At 42.9% G+C, this 26,919-nt stretch overlaps 1 protein-coding gene across 2 annotated transcripts in view; it reads left to right on the forward strand.

The window, feature by feature from the left end:
- The window catches only part of LOC126236416 (extracellular sulfatase SULF-1 homolog), a 799,264-nt gene that overhangs the window by 556,130 nt on the left and 216,215 nt on the right, over positions 1-26,919 (forward strand). The gene's annotated exons all lie outside the window — the stretch shown is intronic.

Here is a 26,919-nt window from a genome sequence, read left to right on the forward strand (position 1 = left end):
TATCATTGCAACTATGGTATCCCTTCTTGCACGCGAACAAAAGCAGCAACTCATACGTTAAGATGGTAGATTCATTGCGATTATGTAGACTTTTGTTGCCTTTTTTGTCTATGAGGATGAGAACCTGACAACTTCATACTCGTTATTCATATACGTATTACAAAAAGTACTTAACAACAAGCTCCGCCAGCGGTTAAAGTGTGTTGGTTGTGTGAAGTAGGCTACGTTCTAATTTGCGCGAAAAATTATAATACAGTATGAGAAATACTCCTTTCTTTACACTTGAAAGTAACTGAAACAGCGAGAAGAAACAGCAGCAGGGACATTCATGTACCAGTACCAGAATACATTTCGTTTGTATATGTTCTTTCATTGAAAATATTCTTGTTTGGTAAATAAGTCTCCTAAAACAACTAGCTCTAAATTTTCCATTGTACTTTGTAGGAGGCTGACGCTAAGTTATCTTTTAATTATTTTTCAGATGTGTCGGTCATTTCTGTCGTTTTTATTGTGAGTGAAGCCTAGTTTGTTTTACCAGGTGATGAACATATTCTGTGTATTTACTGGAATTTGCTTGTTTTACGCTTAAATTATTAACAATGAGAAGTCGCTCCTGGGACAGAGCGCTCTTATACCTGTATGTACATTGAACATCGAATATCACAGAATAGTTTTAATGAATTAATAAGAAGATATCAGAAAATTTCAGAAAAATGAAGGTAAGAAAAAAAGACTAGCAGTAGCAGGGCGCGAACAAGTGCTCCTAGAAAATTTATCTTCGTTATACGACACCCCTAACCACTATGCCATCATCGACGCTCACAAATCGTGGCTTTGATTTGTACTTACACCTGCTGAAGGCTGTCACCACCGATACCTCTTTGCCGTACAACTGATTATAACAAATCGTACCAGTAACGACGCGTTTTCGGGGGATCCTAAATATTTGAAGCAACATTTACTCGTAGGACATACGTTGTAATTCAAAACCTATCAAATATAAGTTTCAACCAAGAAGACAAAGTCCAATATGGCTTCTCCCACTTCTCAGAACTCGACAGGACCACGAAATTCGACATACATCGCAAACGTTCGAAACTGAGCACGTCCACGTTTTAGTGACACTACGAAGAAGTATCACCGAGCCGAACCTTACATCTCCCAGTTGGCTATCAGAAGATCGTTTTATGCCTCTAATAAGAAAGAGAAACTAGTAACACTTGTTGGAATTCGACAGGCGCAAGATCTTGATCTACCAACACTGCGATTTACCTCTCTGCGACATTCCAGATCGCAGTGGCCATGATCCCACAACTGTCATCCAAATACAAAATCTGTGGGTTCAGAGCGGTCGTACTCAACGTCATACAGGGTACCAACGAACGCACGTGACTAGCACAGGAGAGGGCACGCGTATTGTTAGCTCGAGGGTACAGAAGAGTACAGTTGCATTACGTATCCTGAGTGAGGAAAGTGGGACAAGCGTACGTACAGACACATCGAATACAACTGGGACACCACGGACTGTCAGCATGGCAGCCTTGTTGCAGATCCCCACGACGCAGTAAAGCAGTGGTACACTGGCGAGCCGGCCGCTGTGATCGAGAGGTTCTTGGCGCTTCAGTCCGGAACCGCTCTGCTGCTACGGTCGCAGGTTCGAATCCTGCCTCGGGCATGGATGTGTGTGATGTCCTTAGGTTAGTTAGGTTTAAGTATTTTTAAGTCTAGGGTACTGATGACCTCAGATGTTAAGTCCCATAGTGCTCAGAGCCATTACACAGGCGAAAATACTGGACAGACGGGTGGCACCGCTCTCTCTTCAGAACAGTCCTGGCTCAACATCCAGCATCAATACGGACTTATTCGTGTGTGGAGGCCCCGAGGACAATTTGCGTCGCCACATTAAGTTCGGCATTCTCTTATGGGACAGCCACCTAGCGTAATGGTATGTGGTGCCTCTGGGCACACAACACGATCAGCTTATTTGGACAGCAGTGGTTACGTTTCTAAAGTATTAAGGCCGGTGGCTGTGTCTTCTCGTTGAAGTTTCCCTGACGTTATGTTTCAACGAGATAACGCGGGACCGCGTGCTCTCCTGACCTACTTCGATACAGAGGGTGTTCGACTGTAGCCCTGGCCATCGTGTTCTTGTTCTTCAGATGACTTTCTCATGTAAAAGATCAGTTCATAGGGGTACTACCACTCGCGGGCCACTGCGATTAACGCAGATTGGCTCACAGTTGAAGCAGTACAGACTGACATACTCGTATCTGTCATCCAAGCTGTGCTCGTCTCGATACCCAGCCGCTTTGGAGCCGATGTTGCTGCCGTGCAGTAAATTTCGCACCCTGTTCATCCCTAAATCACCTTCAAATTGAGTCATGTCTTCTTCCTACTGTAGAGGCACAACACGTAAAATTTCGTTATTTGCTGTCCTTCCTGGCGTTGCACTTTTGATGGCTGGTGGTGCAGGTGCTGAGCAAAGGCCGCCACCAAAACTACCGTAGAAGCTCCACTATAAGGGGAGATCAAAAAGCTTCCGCTCGAAGACTGTGCAGTCCTGAATCGATAAGCGAATCGGGCAAAACCACTGTGAGCATTGAGCCAATCATTGTAAGGACGCATCAGGTTGAAGATAACTCGTTTGGTAAAACACAGTGTCCTGCAGTGTGAAGAAGTGCGTTACTGTCTGCTGCATATCCCCATCTGGCAAGAACCGTCGACTCTTCAGGTTTTTTTTTTTTTTTTTTTAAGGGACTGGAGGCGTGACAACTGCTGGAGGAGGGGGAGAGGGGGGGGGGCGCTGGGGAAGATCTGTACTACAGATCTGCGTTACGACATTTGCTATGTGGGGACGTGCGTTGCCGTGAAGCAGCAGAACCACTTGTCACACCATTCCACGACGGTGCTTTTGACGGACAAGCTGACCCGTACACATTCTTCATTCTCTGACTGATGTCTACCGGTGTTCGTCCTTCGGCAGCAAAGAAAAGAATAACAGGACGTTCGTCCTGTTTGGACGCATTTCGTAATAACGTCGCCGTAGTTCACGTTTCCGCATTAATCGCATGCACGCCGGAAAGACACGAATGCAACTCTAATCCGTTTCCTACACGTCGCTGTTTATATACCGGCATCTTGAGTCATACTTCGTGCATATACGCTGCGGCAACGCCTACAGACGGAAACTTCTTGATTGCCCCACATAGAAACTGCAAACCTTTGTTTACTTTCAATAGATCAATTTTTTATTTGACAATAGTGCTAGAGTACCGTACATGTAGACTAAATTCACTGAAAAACTACAGCAGCCGCTTTGCTCGTTATTTCGTTTTACTTAGTTGGAGCCTTCCATTATCTTCAAATTGCCTTATACTACTGCACCTTTATCCACTGCATTTTGAATGCTACAGCTGTCCCGCGCGTAACTCAACATATTTTTTAAGTTTTACACGGATCAGTGCTGAAGTAGTTAGTTTCCTCCTTTAATTTTGTACCGACTCCCAACCGTCGATAGTCGGAGTCGGAGGTTCGCCAGCGACCTCTGCTCCCTGTGGAAGATTGACAGGTCTAGGAGACGCTGATCCCTGGTGCACCGACTCCCTCACTTCTCCACAGTAAGAAAGACGAGCAGCCGCGCCTGCGCACCGTTGTGTGGGGTCACCTGTTGGACGGAAATGCAGCCGCCGGTCAGCCTGTCGCAGGAGAGCAGCAGATGTATTCGTTACACTCAGCGAGCACTCACCTCACTCTGCTGAGTTAATTCATCGTAGAGTGAACAGCGCATGCTAACATGAAGACCGGACACTACCACCAGCAAAATTTGCACGGGGAAACCAGGCAGTGAAATCTGCCTCATGGGATTTGTAAACTCGTGGGGGAGCTTACAGGAACCTGTAGATTTTAGTAACCTGTGGGATCGAAAGAGGGTCAAATCTTCATTTGCTACCAGTTCCATTACGTGTGGTTACCATTTCTTTATTATCAGCTCATGGTGTTGTATAAAAATAATATTCTTCAAATAATTTAGAAATAGTTCATAGACAGGTCGGGAGCCTTGTTAATATTGTACTAAAAATTTCTACGAGGGCATGTAGGACAGTAATGCCTCCGCGTTTTTTTACGTTAAACTCTTAAAGCTTTTTACACTACTGGCCATTAAAATTGCTACACCACGAAGATGACGTGCTACAGACGAGAAATTTAACAGACAGGAAGAAGATGCTGTGATATGCAAATAATTAGCTTTTCAGAGTATTCACACAAGGTTGGCGCCGGTGGCGACACCTAAAACGTGCTGACATGAGGAAAGTTTCCAAGCGATTTCTCATACACAGACAGCAGTTGACCGGCGTTGCTTGGTGAAACGTTGTTGTGATGCCTCGTGTAAGGAGGAGAAATGCGTACAATCACGTTTCCGACTTTGATAAAGGTCGGATTGTAGCCTATCGCGATTGCGGTTTATCGTATCGTGACATTGCTGTTCGCTTTGGTCGAGATCCAATGACTGTTAGGAGAATATGGATTCGGTGGGTTCAGGAGGATAATACGGAACGCCGTGCTGGATCCCAACGGCCTCGTACCACTAGCAGTCGAGATGACAGGCATCTTATCCGCATGGCTGTAACGGATCGTGCAGCCACGTCTCGATCCATGAGTCAACAGATGGGACGTTTGCAAGACAACAACCATCTGCACGAACAGTTCGACGACGTTTGCAGCAGCATGGACTATCAGCTCTGAGACCATGGCTGCGGTTACCCTTGACGCTGCATCACAGACAGGAGCGCCTGCGATGGTGTACTCAACGACGAACCTGGGTGCACGAATAGTAAAACGCCATTTTTTCGGATGAATCCAGGTTCTGTTTACAGCATCATGATGGTCGCATCCGTGTTTGGCGACATCGCGGTGAACGCACATTGGAAGCGTGTATTCGTCATCGCCATACTGGCGTATCACCCGGCATGATGGTATGGGGTGTCATTGGTTACACGTCTCGGTCAGCTCTTGTTCGCATTGACGGCACTTTGAATAGTGGACGTTACATTTCAGATGTGTTACGACCCGTGGCTCTACCCTTCATTCGACCCCTGCGAAACCCTACATTTCAGCAGGATAATGCACGACCGCATGTTGCAGGTTCTGTACGGGCCTTTCTGGATACAGGAAATGTTCGACTGCTGCCCTGGCCAGCACATTCTCCAGGTCTCTCACCAATTGAAAACCTCTGGTGAATGGTGGCCGGACAACTGGCTCGTCACAATACGCCAGTTACTACTCTTGATGAACTGTGGTACCGTGTTGAAGCTGCATGGGCATCTGTACCTGTACACGCCATCCAAGCTGTGTTTGACTCAATGCCCAGGCGAATCGAGGCCGTTATTACGGCCAGAGGTGGTTGTTCTGGGTACTGATTTCTCAGGATCTATGCACCCAAACTGCGTGAAAATGTAATCACATGTCAGTTCTAGTATAATATATTTGTCCAATGAATAGCCGTTTATCATCTGCATTTCTTCTTGGTTTAGCAATTTTAATGGTCAGTAGAGTATATAAAACAAACTTTATTAACATTCTACATCGGTATTTGTCATGTCTACAGATTTATTTATTAACATAGTCATGCTGGTGACGAATACATTGCTCCCAACGACAGACGAGTTTGTTGATACCGTCACTGTAGAATGTCGGATTTTGTTGACAGAGTCATAACCTGACCTCTGTCTGCACTGCTTCATCACTTTCAACGTGATGGCTGCAAGATGTTCTTTGAGTTTTGGTGATGGATGAAAATCAGATGGGGCCAAGTCGCGGCCGCATGTAGTATTATCCGACGACAATGAACCCAAGGCGTCAGATTGCTACCGGTGTTGCAGGCCTCGCTTGTGTTCTGGCATTATCATGCTGAAGGAGAGGATGCTTTGTGTCCTGACGAACTATTCGAATTCGTGTTTTCAATTTTCTGAAGGTCTCTCAGTAGCTCGTAGAGTTTAGGCATGAATTCCAAATACATGAGACTTTGAACATCCCAGAACACTGTGAGTATGACTTTTCCTGCCTACGGCATGTTCTTGAACTTTTTGGCACCAGAGATTGTTTGTGGTGGAAGTCCATTGATCCCTCTTGTTTTTGGGGTCAAACTGGTGTACTCAGCTTTCATCAGTGATGTTAAGGGACCCATCATCCTCATGCTCAAAACGCAAAAGAAATTGTTGACGGATATCCAGTCTCCTCTTCCATGTGAGGAGTGAGTATTTGAGGCACGCACAGTGCACATAGTGTTCTGTACCGTAGTTCTGCAGTGATGGACTGTACATGTTCTCGTGATATGCCACACGTACCTGAGAGCTGCGTCTGTATTATCCGAAGATTTTCTCATATGATTTCTTCAATCTAATTTCGATGTGTCTCCTCGGCTGCAGTCCATTGTCATGCACCTCGAGCTCTGTCACACACGTTGTGGTTGGCACCACCGTTTCCTTCATTATGAGCACGAGGTACCCAACGTCGCATACACAGCTTTCATTCTTCAACAGGCTTCTTTCGGAATCACGTTTTCTTCCGTTAGAAATTCGATTACAGCATGCTGTTTCCCACGCACCGACATAGGTACGTTACATATCGCCATGTTACACATTGAAGTTCAGAGCCCTCTAGCGCGGGTGTTGGAAGTTGGGTCAGCGAATCTGGAAACTTGACCGATTAGTATGCGTAACTAGTAATACCTCAACGATATTCAGAACAGAATAAAAAACTCGGAGGTATTACTTTTCTGCAAGACCTCGTATTACTCAACATAGTATTGTACTATACGGGTTCCATTCTTGAATTATAACTGAAACACACTTTAACAGGACTAACACCCCATTGTGGTAATTAAATCAGGAAATATACACGTGTTGTACAACTTAGTGTCGTTGTAACACTTAAAGAGAATGTAATTCTGCCTCTTGCTCTTATGGACAATCTGGTCTAAGCTCAAAATCGATGGAGAACAACACCACAAGAAGTAAGGAAGGTACATTAGGCCCGAGGGCGGCGTGGTAATCACAAACGGAGACGTCACTAGATGTTGTGCAGCCGTCTCGGAATTATAAGGTTGTCAAGGTTAACGAACATCATTTCTCAAACTGTTATGATAACAAATAACCGAGACAACGCAGAACATGGACATACGACCGCGTTTTATTCACGGATGCACGGTTGGAAACAAGGACCTTACCTTTCAGTTCTGTACAGACGTCATCCAAAAGAATGGCTTTAAACTGACACACTATCTGACGACTGTTTAAAAAAAAAATGGTTCACATGGCTCTGAGCACTATGGGACTTAACTTCTAAGGTCATCAGTCCCCTAGAACTTAGAACTACTTAAACCTAACTAACCTAAGGACATCACACACATCCATGCCCGAGGTAGGATTCGAACCTGAGACCATAGCGGTCTTGACTGTGCTTCGCCTATTTTTTTTCCCAACATAACAATATTCATCGTCGATTCTTTAATCCTGACATATATTCCGCAATTACTACTACAGAACTGTTTGAAATAATTTCTGTGCCAATATTTGTAGATCTTAAGGAAAAAGGAGGCGAAACATGTGACACTTGTATACATGAGTTACTCATAGATTTTTAATTACCACGTCGAAGGAATCAAGCTTTGACTGTAAAGCTTGGTATTTGCCCTTCTCTCCATATTCACCCTTCAACGATGTGTAACTTGATGGATACCTTATCTATAGAGGTCTGTATTTTGATTGTTCAAATAAGGTTCCAAATTGAAAGCTGTCTCGTTGTCGTGCCGGCAGTGCCGGCCATGCAGTGATTTCTTCAAACGAGGAAAGATTGACCAAACCGAGAAATTAGAGCTAATATAATAGTTACCGATAATCATTCTTCCCACGCGCCATTCCCGAGTGGAACAAAAAAGGGGGAATCAGTTAATGATACTAGAAGTAGCGTCCGTCACACGCCAGCAGATGGTTTGCGGAGTATTGATTTAGATGTAGATGACTGTGAAACGAATGTCTTCGAGCATCAAAGACTCCACCGCTCCAGTTATTCAGAAAGAGGTTGTCTACCACTTCGTGCTTCGTCATTCAGAACTGTTTCACCACACTTAAAGCGTCTGCACTACCTAACTACTGAGTCATCTGACAGTGTATTCTTGCCGTAAGCGTCCTCCGACTCAGCATGTATTGTTACACGGTTGTTGCCTTTAAGGGAAAACAAGTGCTCTACAATACTACAGTTTATGAGTAGGTTGTGACATTTTTTCCTTTTTTTGCCTTTTCTAGAAGCATATTACTGGGGTTTAGGTGTGTGGCAGGAATTCGGAAACGTACCTTTAAACAACCGTAACATTAAATAAGCAACTTTGTTTTTTGCGAGGTGTTAATTAGTACTCTACTGCTGCCCTCGTGTGAACAGCATCGACAGATCGGACGAACTGTGTGTCAGGACAATTCTGCTGTGTGCATCGCCCGCAGATTTGTTATTGTATACGGAAGGCATGTGTCCGCTATGGATATGTGGCCGGGAGTAGTGTCTCTAGCGGAGCAGTTTGCATAATTAACGCAGCTGTGGCAGCGGAGCGTGCGCCGCGGCAGTTTATGCAGCTGGCGCGCTTTTTGCGCCTGTGGCGTAGGCAGCCCTCCCGCTATCTGTGGCGGGCACGCAGCCCTGCCCCGACCTGCGCACTGGCAGGCGCATTGCGGCAACTGCGCAGCGCAGCTAACAGGCAAGTCCACACTGGACGACGGCAAGCGGGAGCTGCTACGGCGGGCAATCAAGCGCGGATCCAACAAACAAGAGGGGCGGTGGTGGGGAGAGGGGGGGAGGGTGAGTTTCATAGGGACCATGAACCGCCCCGCCCCTCACATCGTAGCAATCTTTTATGTATATCAGTTCCAAATTACTTACGAGAACTTCTTACCCGAGATCGCTATAAAAACTTCATTGTAGATAATCGGTTTCGGTAAAACTATGTTGCCATCTTCAGACCTTCATTGAGGTTATTGCAAACCTCGTGTTCCAGCTGCACATAAAATCTTTCCATTGAATTTCCAGGTACATAAAACATTAAATGAGCGAAGCGAAACCGGTTATCTACGATAAAGTTCGTTATAGTAATCTCGGCTAACAAGTTCTTCTTCTCCTAAGTGAACACAATAGATCGCCCCTTCAAGCTCAAGATGAGTAAGCTGACGTTTCCAAATTTCTCAGCTAATTTTTTTGGGAAAACAGTTACCATGAGAACTTAGTGTTCATGCGGTTTGCTTTTAAACTGTTTGCGTGAGGGTCTAACGATGTGGGTGCGTTGCAGTCTGGCCATCTGAAAACATCGTTCTGACCATGTAAATACGTCAGTCCACAGGGTGACCGTACCCACTGCCAACAACAAATCTGACGCCGTTCGTGAGTTCACAGATGGAACGGGCAAATCACTTGAAGCTAACTGGCAACTGAAAGGGAAAGACCTCCCACAAAGAAAAAGCAACAGGAAGACTGACATCCCGAATGTAGGCAGAAACGACTAGCAGAAACAACATTCTTCCCATTTAGATACTCACGTGCCCTAGATCTGCAAACCTGTGTTCACAATCGAATTGCTAAGGGAAGTAATCTTAATCGGTAATGTACGCTTCGATTCTATGTCGTATGTCGTGTAAATTATGACGTTATCAGAGTTCTACGATAGCTGCATGTACAAGGAGATGAAAATTTTGGCCAGACGAAGGTTTCGATTCTGGGGAAGCACAGTTCATTATTATCGTGCGCCCTCCGCCCCCCCCCCTCTCCCTCCCCAGCTAAGGCCGCCGGCCGTGGTGGCCGAGTGGTTCTAGGCGCTTCAGTCCGGAACCGTGCGACTGCTACGGTCGCAGGTTCGAATCCTGCTTCGGGCATGGATGTGTTTGATGTCCTTAGGTTAGTTAGGTTTAAGTAGTTCTAGGGGACTGATGACCTCAGTTGTTAAGTCCCATAGTGCTCAGAGCCATTTGAACCATTTTGAACGAGCTAAGTCCCATAGTGCTTAGAGCCATTTGAACCATTTTCAAACACCATGGAAAACGAAGATATCACAAATATGGATAACACGTGAAGAAATCAAAGATTGCGAAGTCCTATAGTAAAACACTTGTATATAAAATAGTTTACAGAAAAATGTAATATATCGTATAAGAGATACATGAAAAACTAAAACTGAAACTGAAAACAAGTCTTTTTCTGTTTAAAATAATGTAAGTATCTTTATAATTACAAACAGTCATCGTAGCAGAATATGTCCACTACAGCATAAGTTTTAAGTGCTATAGAGACATAGGCTGTCTCTATAGCAGTAAGTCCACAACAGCATAAGTTTCAAGTGTTCAAGTTTCAAGGCTGTTTTTCATTGTCATATTTTGTACATGAAGTCCCAATAGCATAAAGACTGTTTAAAATTTGTTTGTAAGTATAAAATACATTATTTTATATAAGAACTGTTTCTGTTTTAGTCTTTCAAATTTTTCATTTACAATACGCTTCATTATTTTGTAAAGTACTTTTACATATGTGTGTTTTACCATGGGACTTATTCACATATTACCCATCTTTGCAACATCTTCGTATTTCATGGCGCTTGACCATGATGTTAGTGAACGTATGTTACTCTGTTGTTGACTCACATGTGCCAGTTTATTGTCTTCCTTAAAAATGATCACCAACTGCTTCTCACAAAGTCGTTTTGTATTGGATCTGTATTATTGAATTTAATTATGTCTTGTGGTAGACTTTTCAAGTAAGTACCTTGTTAGTAATGCTACGTCCTAACATTTGACCTGATAGGCCATGTCTGTCATTGAATTTTATTTCATTTTTGTTTCGTATTTCGTACAGTTTCCTGAGCATGTCTTTGGGCTGAAACCAGTTGGCGAAGAAAACACAAGTCAGAATTCGTGTTAAGCGTTCCTCTAAAAAAAAAAAAAGTACCGCCCACTAGTCTTCTCCAGTTACTACCACTGGAACGAAACACGTGTAACGAACAGGTAATCGTAACTGACAAATTTGCTAACTATGGCTTGTCCGAAGCACCCTATACTCTAAGATCACACTACATTTCAATCTAGAGAATTGTTCTGATCATGTTCGGTCAGAGAATGGGATTAGCAGACATCAAATTTAGTTTTACGCTTGCAATTCTTCATATTTCTCCTCGCATACAACGGTACAACATGAACACTGCACATATATGACAGGTCTACATCATGCGGTAAGATTGCGGGGCATGTTCCAGGATTTAAATGCTTTCACATGTACTCGTATTGCGAAGCGATTTCAAACAAGTGGAGATCAGTAGTAAAGAAAGGTACGGAAAATTTTTAGCCAAATAGCTGGAAGTGCAATGTATGCTTAAGAAACAAACACACAATGCTCTATTGAAGCCTAATCCAGAGGACTGCCTTATTAACTTAGGATTACCGAAACGCCGAAAGATGTCAAGGATGGTTGTTAGAATCGCAACAGGTTGACATACACTACTGGCCATTAAAATTGCTACACCAAGAAGAAATGCAGATGATAAACGGGTATTCATTGGACAAATATACTAGACCTGACATGTGATTACATTTTCACGCAGTTTGGGTGCATAGATCCCGAGAAATCAGTACCCAGAACAACCACCTCTCGCCGTGATACGCCTGGGCATTGAGTCAAACAGAGCTTGAATGGCGTGTACAGGTACAGCTGCCCATGCAGATTCAACACGATACCACAGTTCATCAAGAATAGTGACTGGCGTATTGTGACGAGCCAATTGCTCGGCCACCATTGACCAGACGTTTTCAGTTGGTGAGGTATCTGGAGAATGTGATGGCCACGGCAGCAGTCGAACATTTTCTGTATCCAGAAAGGCCCGTACAGGACTTGCAACATGCGGTCGTGCATTATCCTGCTGAAATGTAGAGTTTCGCAGGGGTCGAATGAAGGGTAGAGCCACGGGTCGTAACACATCTGAAATGTAACGTCCACTGTTCAAACTACCGTCAGTGCGAACAAGAGGTGACCGAGACGTGCAACCAATGGCACCCCATACCATCACGCTGGGTGATACGCCAGAATGGCGATGACGAATACACGCTTCCAATGTGCGATCACCGCGATGTCGCCAAACACGGATGCGACCATCATGATGCTGTAAACAGAACCTGGATTCATCCGAAAAAATTACGATTTGTCATTCGTGCACCCAGGTTCGTCGTTGAGTACACCATCGCAGGCGCTCCTGTCTGTGATGCAGCGTCAAGGGTAACCGCAGCCATGGTCTCCGAGCTGATAGTCCATGCTGCTGCAAACGTCGTCGAACTGTTCGTGCAGATGGTTGTTGTCTTGCAAACGTCCCCATCTGTTGACTCAGAGATCGAGACGTGGCTGTACGATCCGTTACAGCCATGCGGTTAAGATGCCTGTCATCTTGACTGCTACTGATACGAGGCCGTTGGGATCCAGTACGGCGTTCCGTATTACCCTCCTGAACCCACCGATTCCATATTCCGCTAACAGTCATTGGGAGTCGACCAACGAGAGCAGCAATGTCGTGATTCGATAAACCGAAATCGTGATAGGCTACATAGGGAATTCTAACACATAATAATAAAGCACAGTTTAGTCACTACAACGTTAATAAATAATATTTTCAACATGAACTCCGTGCTTTCCAATGCATAATTTGATGCCATTTGATAGATTAAGGTGAACTCGATGGACTAGGTCTGAATTACCGTCGATTTTAGCACACTGACTGGTAATGCGTTCAGTCAGGTGGTTTAAATTTCACCGAGTAAACTTTCAGCATACCCCAGAAAAATAAATCAAGCGGAGAAAGGTCGGACGAAGGAGGGGACCACTCCACATGACTTCTTCTTCCGATCCAGTGAGGAAAGTTGTCATTCAGCCAATATCTAACACATGCAGCAAAATGGACAGGGGCCCCATCCTGCATTTGTTTCTCACAAGGTTCAGATACACCGTGTGATCAAAAGTACCCGGACACACCCAAAAACATACGTTTTTCATATTAGGTGCATTGTGCTGCCACCTGCTGCCAGGTACTCCATATCAGCGATCTCAGTAGTCGTTAGACATCGTGAGAGAGCAGGATGGGGCGCTCCGCGAAACTCACGGACATCGAACATAGTCATGTGATTGAGTGTCACTTGTGTCATACGTCTGCACGCGAGATTTCCACACTCCTAAACATCCCTAGGTCCACTGTTCCCGATGTGATAATGAAGTGGGAACGTGAAGGGACACGTACACCACAAAAGTGTACAGGCCGACCTTGTCTATTCGCTGACAGAGACGGCCGACAGTTGAAGAGGATCGTAATGTGTAACAGGCAGACATCTATACAGACCAACACACAGCAATTCCAAACTGCATCAGGATCCACTGCAAGTACTATGACAGTTAGGTGGGAGGTGAGAAAACTTGAATTTCATGGTCGAGCGGCTGCTCATAAGCCACACATCACGCCGGAAAATGCCAAACGACGCCTCGCTTGATGTAAGAAGCGTAAATATTGGACGATTGAACAGTGGAAAAACATTGTATGGAGTGAAGAATCAAGGTATACAATGTGGCGATCCGATGGCAGGGTGTGGGAATGGTGAATGCCCGGTGAACGTCATCTGCCAGCGTGTGTAGTGCCAACAGTAAAATTCGGAAGCGGTGGTGCCATGGTGTGGTCGTGTTTTTCATGGAGGGGGCTTGCTCCCCTTCTTGTTTTGCGTGACACTATCACAGCACAGGCCTACATTGGTGTTTTAAGCATCTTCTTGCTTCCCATTGTTGAAGAGCAATTCGGGGATGGCGTCTGCATCTTTCAACACGATCGAGCACCTGTTCATAATGCACTGCCTGTGGCGGAGTGGTTACAAGACAATAACTTCCCTGTAATGGACTGGCCTGCACAGAGTCCTGACCTGAATCCTATAGAACACCTTTGGGATGTTTTGGAACGCCGACTTCGTGCCAGGCCTCACCGACCGACATCGATACCTCTCCTCAGTGCAGAACTCCGTTAAGAATGGGCTGCCATTCCCCAGGAAACGTTTTAGCACATAACTGAACGTATGCCTGCGAGAGTGGAAGGTGTCATCAAGACTAAGGGTGGGCCAACACCATACTGAATTCCATCATTATCGATGGAGGGCGCCACGAACTTGTAAGTCATTTTCAGCCAGGTCCCGGTACTTTTGATCACATAGTGTATATCTCAATTGTTTAATATTCATCAAAGACGAAAGGTACTAGCAGATGAGGTTTCCACAAACCACACCAGGCCATAACCTTTTGGCAGCCCTGCTGTTTGGATGGACTCATGCAATGTGGATTGCTCTGAGACCAGTATCGAAGATTTTGTCTCTTCGCTCGGAGCACTGAACAACACACATCTGTAGTAAAATTTATATTGCGTGGAGGTAAGTTCCGTCTATGCAACCAATTGAAGGCAAATTGTTTGTTACCATACACGTTGCGCTTCTTTTATTTGTGAAGCATATTCAGTGACGATTTCCACCGCTGTTAGCTCGTTCGTGTGGTATTGGAGATGTATTTGTTAGTTTCCATGTTCCAGCTGGCCGATTTCCGTCGTTCTTTCACCCACGTTTGATTTAACACATCACATATATCATGTGCACTTTCTATTTTGTGATCAACATATGTGGAAATTGCAAGTGATATATGCGACGTGTTGAATGAGATTTGGGTGAAAGAACACCGGAAACCGGCCAACTGGAGCATGGACACTAAGGAATATATCTCCAGGACCACACGCATGAGGTAACAGCGCTTTAAATCGCCACTGAAGATGCTTCACAAATAAAAGAAGCGAAACTCGTATGGCAACAAACAAGCTGCCTTCAATTATTCGCATAGACGGAACTTACCTCCACCAATTTCAAAGCTACTAAGGACAGACGGAAAATAGAAAAATGTCGAAAATTTATATTTTTATTCAATTTATCTGCAGACCATTCACGCACCTGCATGCATCTATCGGATTCATCTTTATTTAAGTGCTGCAGTATTTGTAACCTGTACGAATCCTTTGCCAGGATTTTTTGGATGGTTTACCCTGGAACACCCAACTCTGTGGATGTCTGACGAAGTTATTTCTTTCAGCTAGCAATATAGCCTCTTACGTTTCGTCTGAAGTCTTCGGTCATCCGGAATGGGGTTTGTCCAACACTCTGCCTGTTTCTTTAGGGTCGGTGGTTAATTTACCTGCAGCAGTAAAACAACTGGATTCACGATAAGGGTGTCCAAGGTAAAACTCTTCCGCAGTTTTGCGATAAGACCGTCCTTCTCGTACACATAAGAGTATCATCTCCACTCGTTCTTCTTTAGACAGACCCATCATTCAATCTGGAAAAAACAAAATGTATTAGAATTATAGAGTTTATTTTTATTATTATTTATTTATTATTAATATTTATTAGTATTTATAGGAATAGAAGAATTCCCTATGCTATTTTATTCCAGTCTCTGATCACAAATGAATTCTTTAGACGATGACCGGTTTCAGTCTGTAATGACCATCTTCAGATCTAAAATATATAAAGACATACGTCTAGTGAGCAGTGTGTCTTTTAACATAAAACAGCAATATGTATCACAATATACTGTCATACACCAGGAAATGTACAGATAAAATATGGTATAACGTACCTTTAAAATTATTTTAGATCTGAAGATGGTCATTGCAGACTGAAAGCGGTCATCGTCTAAATTCATTTGTGATCAGAGACCGGAATAAAAAAGCATTTTACAGTATTGGATCACTGTTTGTACACGCGATTATGTCGCAGTTGGTGAGAATTCCCTATGTACCCAGACTTTGTGGACACCCTGCAATGAAACAAAACTTCTTATAAAAGATGCTAGTTATCCACTAAAATTTTAGTAGTGGTCTCTCACAGCTCGTAAAGATTTGATGATTATGGTTTACCCTCAAGAGCTATTGATAAAATATTTTTTCTGAACAACTGTTTCGATTAACGGACCATCAGGTTCATACAACATTTACTTCATACTAGGCAACATAAAATCAATGGCGTCAAATAATAAAGTCCATGAATTCGTTACTGTTATGAAATGATAACGTAAAGTACATAGTCAAAGTTGCGCCCAACAGTGCAGTCATTTATGTTATGTTAAAGTCACCATTAAGGTTAAGACCGGAAGCATTGTACGAGACAGTTTAAAGTAAGTACCGTTTTGAAATTCCGCTACAGCGCCACAATCGGCATTTGGCGCATGCAGGCTGTGTACCGCGCCCTGACGGCAAGCCACAGACGCCATTACACAGTCATACGGCGTATTTTAGTTTGTTTGTATTTGAAGTGCCTCCGCCGACTGAGAATCTCGCCGACCTGAAATGCGCGCCGTGATTGGTTATCTTAGTGCTAAAGGCCTGAAAGCGGCTGAAGTCCATGGTCAGAAAGAGAAAACATTGTTAGCGATGGGATGGTACGGAAATGGGTGAGAGATTTTAAAAATGGATGTGCATAATGAGGAACTAAATGGGCATCCTTCGGTTATTAGTGATGATTTGGTGCAGAAAGTTGATGGAAAAGTGAGAGATAACAGACACTTAACGATTTCAACGTTATATGATGAGTTTCCTCAAGTGTCAAGAAGACAGCTTTATGCAATTGTTACAGAATGTTCAAAATATCGAAAGTTACGCCCATCCTCGATACCGAACAAGAGCAAACGATTAGACACTTCTTTGACTATCCTAGAGCGTTACAGTGACGAAGGTAACCAGTTTGTAAGCCAAGCCGGCCGGTGTGGCCGAGCGGTTCTAGGCGCTTCAGTCTGGAACCGCGCGACCGCTACGGTCGCAGGTTCGACTCCTGCCTCGGGCATGGATGTGTGTGATGTCCTTAGGTTAATTAGGTTTAAGTTGTTCTAAGTTCTAGGGGACTGATGACCTTAGCAGTTAAGTCCCATAGTGCTCAGAGCCATTTCGTAAGCCAAATTATGACAGGCGACGAAACATGGAGGCTTACATTACACCTGAATCAAAGCAGCATTCCATGGAATGGCGGTATTTAACGTCACCCAAGAAAGTGAAGTTCAAGCAAAGAATTTCAGCTCAAAATCATGTATAATTCTTTTGGGAACAGGGGGGGGGGTATTGCTTGTGAATTTTTGGCATCGTGGTGACACCATAAATTTTACAACGTATTGTGAGCCCTGAAGAAAGTTGCGCCGTGCAACTTGATCACCCTAGGTACAGCTCCGATCTAGTGGCTACCACGTACTACAGCATTTGAAGAAGCTGGTGGGTGGTAAGTACCACGAAAACGATGAAAAAGTCAAAACGACGGGGTTGCAGTGTTTGTCTAACCAGGTGGAAGATTTCTTTGAGTATTCAAAATCTGGTTGTACGATACGACAAGTGCCTTAATATTAGTGGAAATTGCTTAGATAAGTAGATAAAAGTACAGGCTTTCACGCAAAAATAAAATTGCTAAGAAAAGTCTACTTGTTTTATTTTCATTTGAGAACGGTAAACGAAAGAGAACGGTACAGCCCGCATCTCGTGGTCGTGCGGTAGCGTTCTCGCTTCCCACGCCCGGGTTCCCGGGTTCGATTCCCGACGGGGTCAGGGATTTTCTCTGCCTCGTGATGGCTGGGTGTTGTGTGCTGTCCTTAGGTTAGTTAGGTTTAAGTAGTTCTAAGTTCTAGGGGACTTATGACCACAGCAGTTGAGTCCCGTAGTGCTCAGAGCCATTTGAACCATTTTGAACCAGAACGGTACATACTTAAAAAAACACGCCTCATATGTTCTAAACATTAATGTGTAGTTCATAAGATTAATGCTGGCTGTTGATATAAAAAGAATGTTTGCACTGTTTGGCGTTGCTTTGACCGACGCAGTAATTCGTATTACTGTTTGACAACAGTGACGAACTTGTGTATTTTATTGTTTGACACCTTTGATTTTATACTGTCTAGTATAATGTATACGCTTTATGAACCTAATGATGGTCCATGGACAGAAACTCGTTGTTCAATAAAGAAATTTTGTCAGCAGCTCTGGCGGTAAATCATGTTCTTCAATTACCCACTAAAAGCCGGCCGCGGTGGTCTAGCGGTTCTAGGCGCGCAGTCCGGAACCGTGCGACTGCTACGGTCGCAGGTTCGAATCCTGCCTCGGGCATGGATGTGTGTGATGTCCTTAGGTTAGTTAGGTTTAAGTAGTTCTAAGTTCTAGGGGACTAATGACCTGAGAAGTTGAGTCCCATAGTGCTCAGAGCCATTTGAACCATTTGAACCCACTAAAAGCGAAGAAAAGCTAATATTAGTAAGAAACAGAGCGATAATAACGGCTACTATGCAACTCACATTTTCAGTTTCCTATCCCGGATACTCTTTCAGTCGATCCAGTTTCAAAGAATAGCCTGTGTTACGTAATCCGTATTGGGACGTTACTGAAAACGGTTCATAATATCCGATTCCACAAATGTTCTGATCGTTTATCGCTGGAGCTGCAGCGACATTTGCCCTGGCTTTTGTATAAACAGCCACAGCGAACGCGTGAGGAGATGAAATATCTCGTCGCCGGCGCAAAGGTTAAGCGTCGCATGTGATACGGAGGTGCCTGCTGACATGTGTTATTCATCAGCGCCTGCGTGACGTTTATTCCAGCCTAGTTCCATAAACAAACGGCAGTGCAGCTGCTCGCCCGCGTAAGCGCATGTCGGCAGACAGAAGGGCAAGCGAAAAGAAGGAAATAACAAAAAAGCAACGAAACGTTCACAGCTCCCGCTGCCGCGTCCAGGCGGATAGTGCGATAGAAATCTGACAGGAACACACAAGTACGAGTACGTTCAGGTGGTATCGCGACAACATGTCGCACATGTCAGCACAGACAAATAAAATAGCTTTCCAGTTGAGCTTTGCAAAAGATTATACCGTTTCACTTATAATCCTGAAGTATCAGATGCGCGTGAAAATGACAAGTACATTGTACGCTCCTCGTATCTCTCGATTTGTTTTCTCATTTTATGTAACTGCCCGATGTACCGATTGTCTCACTTTGAGCTGTTATCCTATGTACTGTATTTTCACTTTTCTCTGAGTGACTCCAAAACTGTGCTATAGGGGGATCGCGAACACGTTCCGTTATTATACATTTTGTGAAACTGTAACAGATACAGAGAAGAGAAATAAATATCCACTGATGTATGTTCCAGATCTTCTGTAAGGCATGTGTCATGCAATACTGATTTTTTAAAAATTGACATTGAACAAGGAATGACGATAGCTGTAACCGAATGCAATATGAGATGTGAAAAGTTCTCTAGAGAACAAGAAGTTTATTCATTCCATTATATGTTCTATTGATAATCAGTCAGTTGTTTGTGAATATGAAAAAAAAATTGTTCAAATGGCTCTGAGCACTATGGGACTCAACTGCTGAGGTCATTAGTCCCCTAGAACTTAGAACTAGTTAAACCTAACTAACCTAAGGACATCACACACATCCATGCCCGAGGCAGGATTCGAACCTGCGACCGTAGCGGTCGCGTGGTTCCAGACTGCAGCGCCTAGAACCGCACGGCCACTTCGGCCGGCTGTGAATATGAAATAGATGTTTCATTTATTATTATATTTTTAAACTAGCCTAACCGTATCAGCTGCGCACTACAACTCTGATAAACAAGACTTACGGCGCCGCGAAAAAAATTCTGATAATTTAAGGCCACTGGGAATCAAAAACTTTTGGGAAGCACTGAGATATACTATAAACTGATATTCCATGAAAGTGTGCACACACCTTTATTCACAAGCTGCGATATAGTCGAGAATAAGAACAGTGATCCAGAAAGTGTAGTATTTGTTTACTTTATTCCAGTCTGTGATCACAAAAAAATTGTCCTCAGATAATCAGTTTCGGTCAATGGTGGACATCACATCTGCGGGAAAATGGGCAAACAAAATACAAGTAATGGACAATCTACATCTTGTAAACAATAAATGATTACATAATGAGAGTATTACTCTCGTAGGTAAGTTTCATACACAAGCTTAGAAATCTTATGAAACGTATTAGTTTAAAACATATCCTGATACAATAAAACCATAGTGACATCGTCAAGAGACACAAACAAAATCAGCTAGGCATCGTGGAACGTAACTGATGCGAACCAGAGCACAGTACCGTCAGAATCGTCACGGCATACATTCGACTAATATACTCGTGCAATTATACAAAAATATAATCAAATAAAACCTTAAAATTAGATAAAAGCTGGTCTGGGATTGGAATGTGTTCTAACTTTGTACAATTATAAAATGAAATACATTAAAAAGCAAATGAAACTAATTTTTGCAATTATTAAAAAGGAAATGAGAAAGCAACAATACGTGATTCCGAAACACTATTACGGTAATTTTTAGATAACCAGTAACGACATACCCAAGTATCAAGCTTAGGGGACTAACAAAATTACCCAAAAATGATAAAATAACTGGCGAAAAAAATCATAATGATAAACCTTAAGGCTAGAGTAAGTAATCAGCGCCCTCTGTTAGCGTATCCGGCGAAATACAGCATTACTGACCTGGGAAACACAGCCGCCAGAGGGCGCAATGAATCTCACAATCTGTCAAGACACCAAGAATGGATCATACAGCCAGCGAAATATGTTATACAAACAGAGAAAAGACAGTCAAAAAGCATGGTGACATGATCAGCATAACGAAGTACAGCATATATCTAATGTGCTCCATACTATGTAAGAAACAGGAAAGGTATACGTAAATGAGACCTTAGATGGTCGATGTTGGACCCTCTCAAACAAAGCCAAGTAGGTAGCGGGCACTCTTCATGACTCTCATTTCCATAGATTTCAAGCATCGCCAACAAATTGGAAAGTACAACCTTTTGGTGCTCGTGTGAGAACACGCATACTATTCTCAGTGTTTAGTATAGTATGGTTGCTCTCTGCTAAATGCAATTCCAAGTAATTTTTCTTTCGTAGTTGTAAATTCTACTTAAATTTTATATTACAAGAGCGGCCGATATAGTACTTACCACTATTATTGCTGTCAATCCTATGTATCACAGAGTCATCAAATTTGTTGTATTCCCACTGACTGTCTTTCCCACTATCCCCCTCAACTCCTACCAGTCATCTACGTGGTCTTCCTACCTAACACACCCCTATATTTTTACACACATCCCTCAATCTTACGAACATCATCTCTTCTCCGGCAATACTTCTCACCCTACTGCAGGTCCTTCAAATTTTAAGTGAAAGTGCAATGCGTTAGTGTTTTCTGTCAGAAGAATTTCACCTGCCTGCGATAAGTTTTTAAAATGTATATATATATATATATATATATATATATATATATATATAGTTTTTATTTATTTATTTATTTATTTATTTGTACTGTCTGTCTTTGACTTTCAGTTTAAACAGAAAAACAGACCCAAAATTTGTTTCTAATTCTCATAATTTTTTTAACTCGCTTGGATCAAGAACAGAATATTGTAATGTTTACAGCTCACTCAACGCCCATATGGTGCGAAGGGGATGAAATAACAACAAAGAAAAAACAGTATTACATGCTCTTCTCAAACTAATTTTACAAGAAGTTTTAATCTGTTGTTAACTTGGAAATCATATCTACAACATTACTTACATCTACATCTACATCATACTCCGGAAAGCCCCCAAACAGCGTGTGGCGGAGGGTACTTTTGGTGCCCTCTTCCCTTTTACACTCGCGAATGGCGCTTGGGAAGAATGATTGTCGGTAAGCCTCTGTATTGGCTCTAATTTCCCGAGTTTTCTCGTCGTGATCACTCCGCAAGATGTATATGGGAGGAAGTGATATGTTGCCCGACTTTTCCCAGACACTACTGTCTCGAAATTTCAAAAGCAAACCTCTCTGTGATGAACAACTCTACTTAATTTACTTGTTTGTATATCTCCGTTATGAGAGAATCTTTCTAGAGTTATAATTCTCAGGATGTATAATTATAAAATCTTTCGGGTCACTTGTAGCGACTGCCAATGGAGTTTGTTGAGCATTTCTATAATGCTCTCGCGCCGATCCCGAGGCGAAACGAGCCGCTTTTCGTTGGATCTTCTCTATCTCTTCTATCAGTCCTACTCTGACCGGGTCTCATATTGATGAACAGTATTCAAGCGCCTTATAATCCTCTTCTTTCGTGGACGAGTTACATTTCCTTAAGATTCTTCCTATGAATGTGAGAAAGAATCTTTAACGCGGTTTCCTGAAAACAAATAAATTATGCTTGTTAATTTTCTTAATGGTTAAGACCTAGATAGTTAATGGAGTCCCATCATCTCCCAGCCTAACGAAAGTTATTTTTGGGCGCGTGCTGCTCATTGCTTCATCAAATACGTTACTGTAATTACTATCACATTTTTTCAGATTCCGTCGACGTAACATTTGTAAAAATAATTTTTTTAGCTGTCGAAACTTGTGAAACAATTTACATTCTCATTAGATCACAAAAAATGTCCGCTAAAGTAACAGCCAGACTATTACCCGTGTCAAGACCATCTTCCTCGTAAAGTGTTTGTGTGAGAGAGCAGCCAACTGGTCTGGGTCCGCCAGTAAACGTTGTCGGGTAAACCTGCGGAGCAACAAGTCGAGAAAGTCACCTCGCGTCCCACACATCGTTACGGAGTGCGTGAATTGGCGAGCGCCGCCGCCATAGGGACTTGGTGCGACGGAACACGAGCCCCGAAGGCGAAATGAGAGAACGTTTCAGCGGTACACTTCGATGCGTCTGACGCACACCGTACAGTGGTCTGCGAAGTAACATGTAACTGAAGCTTCCACTTTTAGAAGAAGCACTCATGTAGCAGATGGCATTATGAACAGCGAATCGCATACCATAATAGTTTGGTGATGTATGAGAAAATACAAGGCACTGAGGTATTGGAGTATATAATTGTTACATACAAAGAGCATAAATTTTAATTTCATTGTAAGTCTTACATACTTTCAGAGTTAAAAGTCAACTACCAACACCAAAATTTTGCTGGAACTAGTGTGGGTAAGACGAATAGTGTTTTGTGTCCAAGTAGATCACAGTACTCCATCGTTTAAAATCACTTACCTTTGCTGCAAGCCATTAAAATTGAAATACAATGGGCGGGCCGACATGATGCCCAGGTTGTTTCGACTACACTGCAGAAGTTTCGCTGGAAAGCCCTTACACACCCTCCATACAGCCGCGATCTCTTCCCATTCAGTTTCCATATTTTTGGAGCTGTGAAGAAAGACATTCGTGGTCGATGATTTGCTTCGGGTGCACGCCTGGTTCGTATCCAACCGCAAACTTTTCTGCATGATTGCATTGACCGTCTTGTTGCGTAACAGTGGGATAAATCTATTAATTGTTACTGTTATTATTTTTGAAGTATTAAAATGTCTGCTTACTTTTTTCCGCTCTCTTTTTTTTCTACTGCCCCTTATATACAGGGTGGTTCCTATTAACGTTAACAAAAAAACCGAAGCGATGTAGATGACGCCTAGATAACTAATATAAGACACATGGGGTCGCAAATGTCGGGAAATACCCCAAAAGAGGATTACAAATGTCGAACATGTTGGGCTTGTCATTACTACTCTCGCTGCTAGGGGTAAGTGCATTACATCGCTTCGTTGGGCAACTTTGTGTTTCGTAAACGTAAACCGATTCATTGTAGTATTCGATTACCACTACCCTGAGTAATACCGTATCACATCGGATAATGCAACAACGAATACAGAGCACCCTGGCGGAGGAATGTGTGTCACTGCCCCCCCAGCCGGCCGAGGGTCGGATCGACAGGACCAGCCGCTGCACGTGCGGTGAGGTACGTCGTCTGGTGACGGCACATGTTCTTCTTTTGCCAACCACTTTCGGGATATTTCTCGACATTTGCGACCCCCTAATGTCTTATATCAAATTATTCGTCTCAGCGTCATCCACGTCGCTTCGTGTATTTTTACACGTTAATAATAATTACTCCGTATAGGCATCAATCAGATGATAACTTTATGTTTCTATGTGTTATAACGATTGAACTATGGTACGTTATCGTTGTCAGTTTGATCGATTTCTTGGTACCCCACAAAATTAGAGGATCAGAATATCGTACTGTTAGATGTATGTTGCATAAGAAGGCCAGCTGGTAAGTACTGTACGTGGGGAGAGGAGTTTATGCTTTACAACCGTGAGCTTACCCGCTCAGCTCCCAAGTCCAGCACAAGACTGCTTCTTCTTCCGTAAAACCTTTACTCCGACCGAACTGAAATGTTCGCTTATTACGTATAAGATTCAATATGGAGGGAATTTGTGGGAGCTACGCTACCAATTAACGTGATTCAGCCCTAATTAAACTGTCATTATATTGGCAAATAATTCCTTCATAAGTCTCCACTGTTCATACGCTGATTTTTATACATTATTTTCGATCACTTTCACGACCAGTCATTCCTCTCTAACAATTGTCTGCTCATGAGCGCAGTGACTAATTCACTAATTCAGTTCACGCTATGCTGCACATATCCGCAGTTGTGTACCTGTTTTACACACGATTCGGCTTAACTTTATACGCTCCCTGCGACATTCCATAAACAGGCAGCAACAAATACTTTATAACACAATTTTTAATGCTTTTAGCCATCGCAGTTCATTCCATAGCTTCGACGCGAGAGCCAATTAACGCCATAATATAATGTTGAATACCAACTCTGTCTTTCTCCCAGCCCCCGCCCCCCCCCCCTCTCTCTCTCTCTCTCTCTCTCTCTCTCTCTCTCTCGTATGTTGTCCTTGTCAGTAATTTACAAATTAAGCATGAAATGCGCAAATGCCAATAAATATTCAAAACACTTTGGTCAGCTTGAAAACAAACTACCACTCAAAATAAAAAGCAAAGTGAAAATCGACATGTTTGCAAAAGAATTAAAAGGTAATTTAGTATCAGCCATGTGTGTAAATTGTAAAAGATAAATTACGAGCTAATTACGTTAGGACACCACTTTTCCAAACAAATGTGTAAAGTTAAAGCACATCTTTAACTGGAATGAGGTTTTCACTCGGCAGCGGAGTGTGCACTGATATGAAACTTCCTGGCAGATTAAAACTGTGTGCCGGACCGAGACTCGAACTCGGAACCTTTGCCTTTCGCTGGCAGAAATAAAGCTGTGAGGTCGGGGCGTGAGTTGTGCTTGGGTAGCTCAGTTGGTAGAGCACTTGCCCGCGAAAGGCAAAGGTCCCGAGTTCGAGTCTCGGTGCGGCACACAGTTTTAATCTGCCAGGAAGTTTCACACCTTTAACTACCAATATTACGTTTGTCGTCATTTTATTATACCAAATTTAATATTGCAATGTGATTTCGAGAGATCCTCAATATGTTGAAACAGCATAACACTGAATATGACGTAAATGAGCTGTAACTTTAATTCGTCTGCTAAACTGACTACCCACTCTTTGTAATTGCAGACCAACTGCTGAGACTAATTCTCAGACTTCGTAAAAATTAACTTATTTTTTTGAAACTCCTTAGTGAACAATGTTGAATAAATACGTTATTGAATTCTATGCTAGCGCACTTGAGCTCTTTTTTACACTATTTTTAATTGTAAATGAATAAGTCGTTTCAGTTTCGGGGTTGATAAAACCGTATTAGGAAAAATAATTGGTAAATTTTTTTCAGTAAATTTCGGAGTTAATTCTTGCCAACACTTTTATGTCTCCCTTATCTACAGCCCAGCCCAAATGAATGCAGAACCTTACGCATTTATAAACAACGTATGTTGCAGTAAATAAAAAAGGTAACCTGTAGTACCTTCTACTTGAGAAGAAATTACTGTTTTGAACGTCTTGTTCGCCTCACTTGTTGTGAATCGAACGGTCGTGAGTCGATGGACAGCTCTTTTCACCTTCGATACAGCGTCTGACGTCACGTCTACACGAAGTCTTATGAGCTTTAGGTAACCCGTGAGAAAGAGCGTGCTGTAATCGAGTTTCGAATTCGAAGAGTTGGCCCACACGTGGAGCACTCTCTGCTTCAACAGGACACACGAGCGCTGCGACATCTGCAATAACGCGACACCTTGGATTCACTGTCGTCGATCAGCCCCCATAGAGTCCCGACTTGGCCGCATTCGATATTCATCTCTTTCCAAAACTTAAAGAAAACCTTCGAGGATTTCACTTTGATAGTAAGGAAGCGGTGTAAGCATAGCTGAGGTTGTGGCTCCGTCAATAATGTCAGACATTCTACAGTGTCGGTATCAACAAACTGGTTCCTCATTGGAAGAATGTTCGTCGCGAGGGCGACTATGTTGAGAAATAATTACGAAGACATGAAGAACAAAGATGTAGAATGTCAACAACGTTTGTTTTATTTAAAAAGCTTGGAGGCAATAGTTTTCAGCACGTCCTCGTAGATGGCAAGCATACGGATATACTCGTGATCAGTTCCTTTTGAACTGAAACATGTCAGGTCTCAATTAATTTCTCGTCTCTGATTTTCGATTATACGATTACTTATCTGCCACTTTGTTCGTGTGTAGTATATTGCACTTCGACTTCATTGACCATAGCTGAGGGGTGGAGTTGTGCGGTAGAGTTAATGCAGATTTTATTATACGTTGACATTAACAGGAGACGAGATATTACTTGAACTTCGCATTGGAAAAATCATCGCCTCGTTTAGTGAATATGAAACATGGAAGGAATGGCACTAAGCATAGCATAGCAACAGCATTAAGTTCTTCTGTTACCACACGGTAGCCGATTGGAGCTCTAGCATCAATTCAGCTGTCAAAAGGTTACATTATTTTGCTTTGTATTATTTTCTGACTGTCTGCGGTAGT

This window comes from Schistocerca nitens, chromosome 2, assembly GCF_023898315.1.
Source record: "Schistocerca nitens isolate TAMUIC-IGC-003100 chromosome 2, iqSchNite1.1, whole genome shotgun sequence".
Lineage (NCBI taxonomy): Eukaryota > Metazoa > Arthropoda > Insecta > Orthoptera > Acrididae > Schistocerca > Schistocerca nitens.